Here is an 11,525-nt window from a genome sequence, read left to right on the forward strand (position 1 = left end):
GGTATTGATGTGCTGTTCAGTTTTTCTGAGTACCAGAAGATCTTACACAGAAAATATTTGTGTTAGGTCAGCTGTGCAGACATGAGTTATAGTGTTGTTAGCCTTGAGTTCAATGTTATTGAGTGAAATGTATATTAAATAAAGTATTTTTAAACAGAAACACTCAAAACATGGTTATGTGTTAATTAATTGATGCAAATATTGTGACAAGTAGCTGACAGGAATCTTACCCTGCATTTCCCTGGGAGCAGTGGTTCAGTACAGTAAGTCCCCTACATACAAACAAGTTCCATTCTGAGAATGAGTTAGTAAGTCCAATGTGTTCAAGTTAGCCTAGGTACCCAACTGACACGATAGGCTGTACAGTACTGTACTCTAATAGGTTTGTAGTACTTTTCACACAAATAATAGATGAAAAACACAAAGAACACATTTTTAATCTTACAGGACAGTAGCTTGAAAAGTACTGTAGTATACTATTTAACAGCTGACATACAGGGGCCGGCATCGAGTGAACAGGCAAGAAGGGTTACTCACTGGAGGAGGGCGGGGGGTGGGAGATAGCAGAGCTGATGGATCATCAGCAATAGGAGACGGAGGGCAAGCTGCAGTTTCACTCACACCTGACATAGATGGCACAGGTTTTGGTTCCTTGCTGGATTCAATTCTATCTACCCTCCTGAGAAAACAATCCAGTGATGTCTGGGTAGTAACTCTTTTTTTTGTCATCATAGATGACACGGTAGCACTGGATTGCATTCTGAATGGCTGCTGCAACCTTTGTGTACCTTTCTATGTCCGGGTTCTGTGCCTCAAACACTAACAGTGCTTCCTCAAATAAGAAAATCCCCGTACCATTTCCTGCATCATGACCCTCTTCTGTTCTTCAGTTACTTCTTCCTCTGTCGCTCCACTCAATTATTTTCACTTTTGTTTCTATTGTTATCTCTTGGTGCTTCTTAGCAGTAACAGCTACATCACTGCTGCTTTTGCGCTTGCTTCTGGACATCCTGGGCTTGAGATAAACATGCTGTACTAGTGTGCTTTACACAGTACTGTACAGTAAAGCACAACCACTTGGAGAGGTTGCAGGCGTGTGACAGCATTTACCAGACACATGAACTGACGTACATGACTGAACATACAAACACACATTCACATCTTTGAAAGTTCAAAACTTGAATTTTCACATGTAGGGGACTTACTGTATTCACTATTTCAGGATTTACAGTGACTTTTTAAAGAATTTTTATTTTCTTTTTTTCTTAATCAGGTAATTAGGGGTTTAGATATAGTTTATGGTTAATATTTAAATATTTGGTCAATTTTGGTCTTTGGTCAATTTTAATTTACCCAGATGATGTTCCTGCTTTCTTTTTCCTTTTCTTCCCACTCAGAATTGCTTGCAGAATCTTAGTTCCCTGACCAGGGATTGAACTGGGACCCCGGCAGAGAAAGCACTGATCCTAACCACTGAACCACCAAGGAATTCCCACCACTTTTTTTAAAAATTGAAGTATAGTTTATTTTCAATGTTGTTTTCATTTCTGATGTACAGCAAAGTGATTCGGTTATACAATATATTCTTTTTCATATTCTTTTCCATTATGGTATATTACAAGATATTGAATGTAGTTCCCTGTGCTATTCCATAGGACCTTGTTATTTATATGTTTTACATATAGTACTTTATTTCTGCTAATCCCAACTTCCTAATTTATACTCCCCCACCCTCTTTCCCATTTAGTGACCATGAGCCTGTGAGTTTTCTATCTTTATTTTACTTTTAAATTTTTGTTTATGGCTGTGCCTCACAACTTGCTGGATCTTAGTTCACTGATGAGGGATTGAATGCACACCATTGGCAGTGAAAGCACGGAGTCCTAATTCTCTGGACTGCCAAGGAATCCCAGTTTGTGTCATATTTTAGATTTCACATATAAGTAATATCGTATGATATTTATTTTTCTTTTTTTTAAATAGTTATTAATTTATTTGACCAGGTCTTAGTTGTGTGGCATGTGGGATCTTTGATCATTGCAACGCATAGGATCTAGTTCCCTGATCAGGGATCAAACCCAGGCCCCCTGCATTGGGAGTGGGGAGTCCTAGCCACTGGACCACCAGGGAAGTCCCTGATACTTGTTTTTCTAATTTACTTAATATGATCATCCCTAGGTCTCTCCATGTTTCTGCAAATGGCATTATTTCATTCCTTTTTATGACTGGGAAGTTGCAGCGGCTTTATAGAACATAAATACCACTAACAATGAGACTCAACTGTATATGATTTGATTGACTTTTTAAAAAATTATTGTGATTGTTGTGTGGAGCACGGTTTAGACCGAGAAGCAATTAGGAAGATAGGAGATTAGCACACATGTAGTTTTTAAAGTCTCTACTAATTATGTTTAAAAGGTAAAAGAAACAGATGAGATTAACTCTATTTAACCTAATATATGCAAAATATTGGGCTTCCCAGGTGGCTCAGTGGTAAAGAATCCACCTGCCAATGAAGGAGACACAAGAAATTCGGGTTCCATCCCTGGGTCAGGAAGATCCCCTGGAGTAGGAGGAAATAGCAATCCACTCCAGTATTCTTGCCTGGAAAATTCTGTGGACAGAGGAGCCTGGTGGGCTACAGCCCATGGGGTCCCAAAAAGTTGGACACGACTGAGCACACACACACAACACAATACAAAATATTATTGTTTCAATATTTAATCAACATAAAAAATTATCAGTGATATATTTTGCATTCTTATTTTTCTCACACCAAGTCTTCAAAATCCAGTGTATTTTATACTTATTTTACACATCTCAGATTGGTTCAGCTGCATCTCATAGTCTCAATAGCCACATGCAGCTTGTGGCTATTGTATGAGACAGTGCAGATATCAAACATTTATTCATTTACTCATTCAACCAAGCAAGATCTTGTTCCAGGCCTGGAAATACACAGAATGGAATAAAGCCCAGTCTCTGTTCTCAAAGTGCACAGTCTGGCTAGGGAGGCTAATATAGTAGCTTGTGTTGAAGACTGCTAGACCAAGTGCTTTGCGAAGTCAGGGAGGAAGCACTCAAATGGAGAAAGCTTGAGAGAAGAGATAGACATTGAATAAGTTGGGACTTGACGGATGTGTGACAGATCCCTAGGTGGAAGAAGTTGGGAAGGGCACTCGGGCGGTGAGAACTGCTCCTGCAAAGTCCCAGAAAAGTGATGCCAAGAATCTCTGGGAAAATGCAAGCAGTTCTTCACAGCTGGAGTGTAGGATATGAAATGGGAGGGTGCTGGTCGAGGAAGGACTTGTCTTCTGAACCAGTCTATGGCAAGTAGCACTGACCCTGTTTGGTGGTAGGGGGAATGTTGAGGATTTTAAGCTGAGTGATGTGACCAGATCTGTGCTTTAAACAAAGCATTCTGGCAGTGTGGAAGGGGCAGAGACTGGAGGCAGGAAGACCCATTAGGAAGGGAGAGGGCTCTAGGATGGATCCAGAGGGAAGAATTGTGGAGACTGAGAAGGGTCAGAGAGGAGGGAGGTCAAGGGTGGTCCAGAGTATCCCGTGCAGGAGAAGAGTACAGGCAAACCTTACCATGCCAGAGGCTGGTGGGGATTTGCTGATCCTCCAGAGTCCACCAAACGGCAAAGGGAGACCCAGGTTCGATCCCTGGGCCGGGAAGATACCCTGGAGAAGGAAATGGCAACTCACTTCAGTATTCTTACCTGGAGAATTCCATGGACAGAGGAGCCTGGCAGGCTACAGTTCATGGCATCACAGAGTCTGACATGACTGAGCAACTAACACTTTCGCTTTCACTTTGAGCACCACTGAAAGCCTAAGTTTATTAAGACGGAACTGGGTTCAAGTCTTGGACTGTACGGCCGTGTGGCCTTGTTCAAAGTACTTAATTTTTCCAACCACAAGATGGGATTGAATATAAGACCAGCTTCATGGGGCTGTTGTGAGGATGGACTGGCTTGCTGTAGTTAGGTCACTTTGCATGGATCTTGGCACTTACTGACACTCGATACAAATGGAAGCTGTTAGTATCTGCTGTCCTTTCAATGCCCTGGGCCTCTATTCCTTCACTCACAAAAATGAAATTGCCATTTCCCCCTTGCTATTAAAGGAATCAAGGAATAAATGAGGTGATTGAATTGTATCTGACTTAAAACTAAAGGCAAATGTTCATCAAAAGATTAAATATAAGGTACCCTAAGAATATACCCAAGAGAAATGAAAAATACATCCACACGAAAACACATACACTAATGTCCATAGCATTTGTTCATACTCATAGCATGAATGTTCATGTTCACTGTAAGCAAAAGAGTGGAAACAACCCATCAACTAATAGAGGGTTTCACTGATGGTCCAACGGCTAAGACTCTGTGCTCCCAGTGCAGGGGGCCTGGGTTCAGTCCCTGGTCAGGAAACTAGATCCCACATGCCTCAACCAAAGAGTTTGCATGGCACAACTAAGATCTGGTGCAGCCAAATATGTAAATAAATATTTTTTTTAAAGTATACGAAAAAAGAGCATTGAGGACAGGATCACTTAAACCAACAAACAACAAAAAAGCTTTCAGCCGGGAAAAAAAATTCAGACACATAGAGAGGTGACAAGACGAGAATCATGAACTCTGATATACCCGCCGTGTAGATTTATTCATTATTAACATGTTGCTACATCCGACCATCACAGGAGGTGGCAAGAGCTGTCATTAGCTGTCCTGCAGGATATCTGCCTGTCTCACCCTTTCCTAGGGAGCATTCACTTTCTGCAGACCCCTCCCTCCTCCCTAATGCACCCAAACCTACCTTCCCCACCTGCCACCGACCTCTCACCTGAACTTAGAAGCCATCCGCCCTTTATTCTTTGGACTTCCCTGGTGGCTCAGATGTTAAAAGCGTCTGCCTACAAAGTGGGAGACCCAGATTCAATCCCTGGGTCGGGAAGATCCCCTGGAGAAGGAAATGGCAACCCACTCCAGTATTCTGACCTGGAGAATCCCATGGATGGAGGAGCCTGGTAGGCTACAGTCCATGGGGTCACAAAGAGTCGGACACGACTGAGCAACTTCACTTTATTTTTTGTCCTGATTTTACCCTAACTGGGGCAGCTGGGGTCCTAAAGGAAATCAGTCCTAAATATTCATCAGAAGGATGATTCTGAAGCTGAGACTCCAATACTTTGGCCACCTCTTGCAAATAACTGACTCATTTGAAAAGACCCTGATGCTGGGAAAGATTGAAGGCAGGAGGAGAAAGGGACAACAGAGGATGAGATGGTTGGATGGCATCACCGACTTGATGGACATGAGTTTGAGTAAGCTCCGGGAGCTGGTGATGGACAGGGAAGCCTGGCGTGCTGCAATCCATGGGGTTGCAAAGAGCTGGACACGACTGAGCGACTGAACTGAACTGAACTGGGGCAGCTGGAGTGCCTCAGGGCCAGCACACCTTCGGCCACGGGTGCTTTTCAGCCCCTGCCATGAGGTCATCCTGCCTCTAGATGAACCCCTGTCGACCTTCAACTGGGTGGCCCATGGGATTCCAGATAACCTTCCTGTTTGCTTCCCAGGTTATGCAGAAAATAGCCCATAGTGGGGAAAATCAGAGCGCCTCCATCCTCTCTAAACTAGCGCCCTCTGCTGGCAGAACAATGACACAAGTGGGGAAGTGGCTTCGTCTGTGACCTGTCTTTCCTGACTTGGAGCCTGCATTATAGAACAAGGGGGCCAGGGTAGTGTTTGGCCTTCTTTGTTTAGTTTTCTTAGGCCAGAGCTAAAATTGGGCCCGATTCTGACATTGAGACCCAAAGGAAAGGTGCACATCTTAAGTATTGAGCTTGATGCATTTTCACGAACCTCACTCAAGACAGAGCGTGACCTCTTCTCCCCAGCAGCCTCCCTGTGCCCTCGTCCACTCACTGTCACCCCGCAGGAGGAAGCCACCAGCCCAGCTTCTATGAATAAATTCATCTTGCCTGTTTTTTTATCTTCTGTTACAGGTTGGAGGCAACTGGAGTGAATTGAGGACAGCGGTGTAACGCTCCAGGTAACGAGAGGGTTTGGCTCGTTGGAGCAGAGCCTGAACCCCTGTGGGTGCCTCTCTCCTTCCACAGTCCTCAGCATCCTCCTTACCACCCCACCTCCACCCCCCAGGCTGATGCACGCTGGCTTGAAAGCCTCAAACACAGTCTTGTGATCATTTCGAGAGATGCAACAAACAGCACTGAGTACTTTCTTGGCGCCAGGTATCACGCTAAGCTCTTTTGGCCACAGCACACGGCTTGTGGGATCTTAGTTTCCTGACTAAGGATCGAACCTGGGCCCCCTGCCTTGGAAGCTCAGAGTCTTTTTTTTTTTTAAGACGTATTTATTTTTTTGGTAAATTTTTTGGCTGTGGTGGGTCTTCGTGCACAAAATTTCTCCACTTTTGGTGAATGGGGGCTACTGTTGGTTGTGGTTCTCAGGCTTCTCTTGTCATGGAGCACGGGCTCTAGGCATGCAGGCTGCAGCTTCCAGGCTCTAGAGCGCTGGCTGAGTAGTTGTGGCCCACTGGTTTTGTTGCTCCATGCCGTGTGGGTTCTTCCCAGACCAGGGATCGAATTGATGTCCCTTGCATTGCAAGGTGGATTCTTAGTCACCAGACCACCAGGGAAGTCCCCAGGCTAAGCTCTTTTTTTTGTTGTTGTTTTGTTTTTTTGTTTTTTGTTTGTTTTTTTCTGCACAAAGGTTTCTTTTTATTCATAACATAGGCAAAGTTATTTAAGTCAATAAATTTTTAAGGATTTTCACATGTCCTGATTCTTTCCACTGCCAGTCACCATAGTTCCTCCAAAGTTGTCGTCTTCAAGGCAGCCCTACAAAAAGTTCTGCTCAATCCACAGCTGTGATGCCACAGCTGTTTTAGTTGGGCCTCTCTGATCTTCAGTGGAGTGCACTTCAAAGTTTGCCACCTGTAATCTTTAAGATCCAATTTCCTCAAGCAGTTCACTATAGGATCCTGTTTAGGGTCAGAAGATGGGATGTCTAGTTCTCTAAAAGCTTATCAAGTTCAAATCATATTAATTCCTAAGTTATCACACCCTAGAACTTGACAGAGATCATTGGGATATGCCAATACCTTTGGAAAATCCAGACACTGTATTCCGAAGATAAAAGCCTAAAAAGAGGAGCCCATCTTTGTTTGTTTTATGTCAACATTAAAACTGAGTACTAGGATCAATACAGCTGGTAATTTAAAAGCTTATTTAACTTTACAGCCCTGGAAGCAATCTTTATGGTCATCAATACACACCCATTTTATGGATCATGTTCCTTCTTATCTGTATCAAAACTCATACTGAACAATGAGTTGTGGGTTGCAAAAGAGGACTTACTTTTGCACTTGTCTGTTAAGTCTTTGTCCACAAATTAAACAAAAACAAACACAAGTGCTACCCAGGCTAAGCTCTTTACGCACATTCCTCCCTCCATCCTCACAAGGATCCTGTGCGAGTTTACCTAAGTTGAGCAGAGGGGTGGTGTGCTCAGAGTTTTGGAGCCAATGGCTCGCAGAGCCAGCTCCTATGGCTCTAGGCTGACTCCCCAGCACCCTTGCTGCCCTCCACAGGTAATGAGAGCCAGCACGAAGGGGCGAGAGAGGAAGCCGTCAGACGCAGGCCCACGCTTTGCACGGGACAGGAAGGGAACCCGCCACCCCTGCGGGATCCACACTGTTGGGTGATGGGATTGTTTGAGTCATTGCAGGTTCCCAGACCTTTGACACAGAAAAGAGCAGGGTGCGGTACAATGCGTTTCCACAAACCAAGCCCGCCAATGGGCCCCGCTCCCAGCGACCTGACTTGCGCTCCCTTCCAAGCACGAGGTCACCTGGGGTCACCACGCTCCTGATTTCTAGCAGCAAAGATTAGCTTCTTCCTTTCTGTAATTTTTATAGAAATGGATTCATGTAGTGTGAGCTCTTCACTATGGCTTCTTTGGCTCAGTCTTGCACCTGTGAGTCACACAGCTCTCAGTGTTCACTCTCACAGTCGTGTGATAGTCCATTGTGTGAATAGACCAAAGTTCGTTTTGCTGCTCGTGGGCGTCCAGGTAATTCCCAGGTGGGAATGTCTGGCTGTTCTCACAGTGCTGTCACAAGCTTTCTAGTGCATGGCATGAGTATAATTCTGTCAGGTGCCCAGTGAGGGGGTGGCTGGGCCATAGGGCGCCCCTTTGTTCAGCTTTGTAGATCCTGGCACAAGGTTTCCCAAAGTCCTTCTGCTAACTTATACTCCACCAGAGCACCAGGGTTCTGCTGGTCATATCCTCGAGAATACTCGGTATTGCCAGACCTTCCAATCTAAATGATTCTAAATGGACACATGAATGATTTCAATGTTAATATCTATTTTGTTACATTTCTGTCATTAATATGGCCCATGAGAGTTAACAGATCACATGTCATCCCCTTTGCACCTGTCATCCAATTTAGCAAGCACCCACCTGTCTACTCTGGTTATGGGTGTGCATGTGTGCTCAGTCATGTCCGACTCTTTGCCACCCCGTGGACTATATCCCATCAGGCTCCTCTGTCCATGGAATTTTCCAGACAAGAATATGGAGCAAATTGCCATTTCCTCCTCCAGGGGATCTTCCCAACCCAGGGATCAAACCCGTATCTCTTATGTCTCTTGAATTGGCAGGCAAACTCTTTACCACTAGTGCTTTGGGCCTCAGTTTCTTTATCTGTCGAATAGCTAGCTGGTCATTTGTCAAAAACCATGCCAAGCATTTAATAAATACCATTTGATTCCTTTAGTAATCCTTCTTTTATATTGCCGTTCCACTACACACCCCAACCCCATCCACTGGACAGATGAAGAAACCAAGGCTCACACCCAGAGGGAATTTAAAGGTTCACCCAAGTTCACCCGGCCATCTGACTCCATGCTTCATCGCCTGTGCTGATCCCAGGCTAGGACACAGAGAACAGGCCCTGGTGCGAGGAAGTGACTGCTCATTTTTATGACTAAGGAAGCTCACAGGACAGATCTAGAATTCAGTCCTCTGATTTCCAGTCTTCTGATCCAGTGGCTCCTCTATCAGACTGTGTTCCAGTCCCTCTCCTCAAGGGTTTGATCTCTGGCAATGCAGAGAATTGGAAGAGCAAGACTAGAAGCCTTAAGAAGATAGCAGCAAATTACTGATGCTTGATTGAAGGGGACAGGAGCTGGTTTTACTAGAAGGAAGAAATGGCAACCCACTCCAGTACTCTTGCCTGGAGAATCCCATGGACGGAGGAGCCTGGTAGGCTACAGACTAAGCGGTCGCAAAGAGTCAGACGCAACTGAGCAACTTCAGTTTCAGTTTCTTTTCTGGTGTTTGGAGTCCGCCTGCCAATGCAGGGGACAAAGGTTTGATCCCTGGCCCAGGAAGATCCCACAGGCTGCAGAGCAACTAAGCCATGCGCCACAGCTACTGAGCCCTCACGCAGGAACTAGAGAATCTGCGCCACTTGAAAGATCCCTCATGACACAACAAACAGCCAAGTGCCCCAACTAAGACCCGCCGCAGCCAAATAAATAAATAAAATAAAATAAAATAAAATATAAAAGAAGACATACAGACGGCCAACATGCACGTGGAAAGATGCTCAACATCCCTAATTGTTGTTGTTCAGTCGCCAAGTCTGACTCTCTGCGACCCCATGAACAGCAGCACACCAGGCTTCCCTGCCCTTCACTGTCTCCCTGAGTTTGCTCATTAGGGAAATACAAAGTCAAAACCCCAATGAGATATTACCTCTCATGTATTAGAATGGCTGGGCTTCCCAAGTGGCTCTAGTGGTAAAAAAAAAAAAAAAAAACCCACCTGCCAATGCAGGAGACACAGGAGATGCAGTTTCGATCCCTGGGTTAGGAAGATCCCCTGGAGGGAGAGCGTGGCAACCCACTCCAGTATTCTTGCCCGGAGAATCCCATGGACAGAGGAGCCTGGCGGGCTGCAGTCCATGGGGTCACAAAGAGTCGGGATGACTGAAGTGACTCAGCAGCAGCAGCATTAGAATGGTTATAATCAGAAAAGCAGAAAACGGCACGTTGTGGTGTGGATGCAGAGAAATCGGAACCTTTGTGAATTGCTGCTGGGGATGTAAGATGATGCAACACAGTATGGCAGTTCCTCAAAAAGCTAACCATGCAATTACTGTATGATTCAGCACCTTCATTTTTGGGTACATACCGAAGAGAACTGAAAGCAGAAACTTGAACAGGTATTTCAAATACACCTATGTTCACAGCAGCATTATTCACTATAGCCAAAATATGGAAACAGCCCAAGTGTCCATTGTCCATCAAGGGATGGGTGGATAAGCAATGTGTGGCTTACACATACAGTGGAATATTATTCAGCCTTAATAAGGAAGGAGGGTGTTCCCTAGTGGCTCTGTGGTAAAGAATCCACCTGCCAATGCAGGAGATACAGGTTTGATCCCTGATCCAAGAAGACCCCAAACGCCACAGAGCAACTCAGCCTGTGCAACACAACTATTGAGCCCGTGTTCTAGAGCCCTCGAGCCACAACTCAGGGCCCATGTGCCTCAACTGCTGAAGCCTGCGGGTCCTAGAGCCCGTGCTCCACAACAAGAGAAGCCACTCCAATGAGAAGCCTGTGTCCCACAGCGACAGAGAGCAGCCCCTGCTCACCACAACTAGAGAAAAGCTTGTGAAGCAGCGAAGACCCAGCACAGCCAGAAATTCATTCATTCATTCATTTTAAAAAAAGAAGGAAGGAAATTCTGACACCTGCTACTGTCTGGATAAACCTTGAGGACTTTATGCTCAGTGAAATAAGCCAGTGACAAAAGAACAAATACTATATGAAGTACCTCGATTCCTCAAACTGACAGAGACAAAAAGTAAAAGGATAATTGCCAGGGCCTGGAGAAGAAAGGATGAGGAGTTACTTGATTGTTTACTGGGGATAGAGTTACATTTGGGAGGACGAGAAAAGTTCTAGAGACGGATGACGGTAATGATGGTCACACGACAGTGTGAAGGTACTTAATGTCACTGAAAGTGAAAGTCGTTCAGTCGTGTCAGACTCTTTGCGACCCCATGGATGATACAGTCCATGGAATTCTCCAGGCAAGAATACTGGAGTGCATAGCCGTTCCCTTCTCCAGGGGGTCTTCCCAACCCAAGGATTGAACCCAGGTCTCCCACATTGCAGGCGGATTCTTTACCAGCTGAGCCACCAGGGAACTGTGCACTTAAAATGCTAAGTTTAATGTTGTATGTATTTTATCACAATTGAAAAAAAAAGAAAAAATTAATGTGCTGTAATCAGAGAACTGAGAGAACTGCTATGTGTAGAGGCCAAAGAGGTGGGGGAGAATTCCCTGGTGGTTTAGTGATTAGGACTAACCACGCTTCTACTGCAGGGGGCACAGGTTCGATCCCTGGTGGGGGAACTGAGATCCCTCATGCCACATGGTGTGGCAAAAAAGAAAAGAGCCTTGAATCCAGCCTT

General features: G+C 45.0%; 1 non-coding gene across 1 annotated transcript; it reads right to left on the reverse strand.

Moving 5' to 3' along the window:
* Positions 1-7,321: 7,321 nt before the first annotated feature.
* Positions 7,322-7,449, reverse strand: LOC122702360. Its single transcript, XR_006343228.1, has one exon. It is a non-coding gene; the product is annotated as a small nucleolar RNA SNORA40 (small nucleolar RNA).
* Between the last annotated feature and the right edge of the window lie 4,076 nt (positions 7,450-11,525).

This window comes from Cervus elaphus, chromosome 10 (assembly GCF_910594005.1).
Source record: "Cervus elaphus chromosome 10, mCerEla1.1, whole genome shotgun sequence".
NCBI classification, from domain to species: Eukaryota; Metazoa; Chordata; class Mammalia; order Artiodactyla; family Cervidae; genus Cervus; species Cervus elaphus.